Below are 2,162 nucleotides of genomic sequence, written 5' to 3'. Positions count from 1 at the left end.
CTTCATCAACGTTGTGATAAAGATTTGAGGATTTATTTTGCATCTTTTGGATTCTCTCACCTTTTGCGCTATAGACTTGCGCAAATAGGATTATGGGTCTTATAATTGGAATCAGAGGCTACTCTTGACAACATACAAGGAGCAATTGGATTGGAGTCCAAAATTTTCACTTCTTCTTTATAACAAGTTGTAGGGACTTATTTTTTTGACCATGGATGCTTTGTACAAGGACGCTTCATACACAAACCTTGTGATGCAAGTGGAGCTAGCATGAGCAGCAACAATAGAGATGAAATGTTGGAGACAATTTCACTTTGCCAATAGCTCACTGTTTAAGCTAGATCACATATTCCATGTGGCAATATTCTAGTTTGAAGAGGTTGCTTACATGGGTCAACATATAAGGGAAAGGTTGGAGCGATTGTTAGGTTTAGGGAACAAAGATCTTAGTATAGTGGGCTTGTGCTAGAACTCCCTACTAGCTTAGCAATAAGAATGCTAGCATTGTTTGGGTATTCTCCCCCCCCCAAAGGTCACAAGGAGGATTAGAACATGGTGTGGGTGGGAGGGCTCAACTACTCCCACTCATGTTTTAGATACATTCAATCTTTCTCCATGGGGAGTCTCAAACCGTCCCAAGCATTTCCATCTACCTTTGGCATATATCCCTACCAATTCAATGGGTCTTCGCATCTCTCTTATTGAGAAGAAACAAGTAACGATGAAAAAGAAATTAACCATCTTGAAATTCAATGTGAAGCGTGACGGGAAGCTTGTCTACACTTGGGGTGAAGGAGGTGGATAGTGCCCTTGCCTTGAAGCAGCAAACAAAGGGATTTAAGTCTCTTCATGTTCAAAAAAGTCTTAAAGATGGAGTGGCTCTATGGTGGGAGTTGTACCTAAAATCACATACAATGGGCACTTGCATTTGGCCGTTCTTCAACACTTTATTTTGACCGAGTACAAATTGCAGTAGTTGTGTAATTAGTGAGAAACATTTAGGTAGAAAAAAGAGGAGAATGTGGATGCCTTTTTCACTTGCATCACCAAATTCCCGTTGATGTATCATTTTCCCCTTATTGAGGATGAGATTGTTTCCAAGTTTATGGATAGCTTGCATACTAACATGTCAACTATTGTGGAGGCATGACATCTAAATAATTTGGAGTTGGCAATAGAGTTGGTTACCACCAATGAGAAGCGTAATAAGACGAGTCAAAAAAAAAAAAGCCCACTACTCTAAAGATAAAGAGAAGGGAATGCCCATGAGTAGTGGGGGAGATACTTCCTAGAAGGTGGTTGCTCCCATAGCTCCCAAGCACCATCCTCTATTTCAATGACATTAAAATAAACTTGCTTTGACAAAGACAAAATAATGGTGGACTTGCATTACTCATCAAGATCAACCCAAGCCTCTACATTAAACTCTTCGAGCTTCATGCCTTTGCATTCAATGGTCTAATATGCCCATTTTGAATAAAAACTTGCAATATCTTGGTCTTTTAATAATTGAAATTGTTGCCATTCAACTTGCATATGTTGAAAATGGCACTATTGCTAGAAGTAGATGCCATGATAACTACAAAGAAAATAATGAATGGCATATTATAATAATAGCAAACTCCTCCAAAATCAGCCCAAATTGAATGGAAGAGGTAAGGTACGATTCAATGTATAGTTGTCCACAAAATGGATGCACTGGAATGTGCAAATCAAGTGTTTGCTCTTAAAACAAATCGAGTCAAAATTTAATTTTAGCAATATTGTCCATAAAACTGCTATAAAAGAGTACGCAATCGCAGGCAAAAGACCAAGACACAAAGCTCCCATTGCCAGGGAAATCTAAGTAGCAACTGGGATATAGAATGCAACTAGCAGTGTGAAGAAAGAGCATAAACCACCAAGGTACCAAATATTGTTAGAGACCCAAAGATGTCAGGTACATACAACCAACAGGGTAACCATATATATAAGTTGATTCTGCATAAGGGATCTCTCAAGCAACATTGATATCCAACAAACTACAACCAAACTCATTGCATATGAATAGTGAAGCTCATGTACATAACCAATTGACCATATATACACAAGCAATAGACTCCCACTATCTCTAATAAATCAAGCTTTGCAATGAAATTTCAAAGTACTCACATTGGAAAAAA

Source organism: Lygodium microphyllum, chromosome 14 (assembly GCF_053477565.2).
Source record: "Lygodium microphyllum isolate KBCC chromosome 14, Lygodium_microphyllum_v1.1.10, whole genome shotgun sequence".
NCBI classification, from domain to species: domain Eukaryota; kingdom Viridiplantae; phylum Streptophyta; class Polypodiopsida; order Schizaeales; family Lygodiaceae; genus Lygodium; species Lygodium microphyllum.
Note: the sequence above shows the minus strand (reverse complement) of the source record.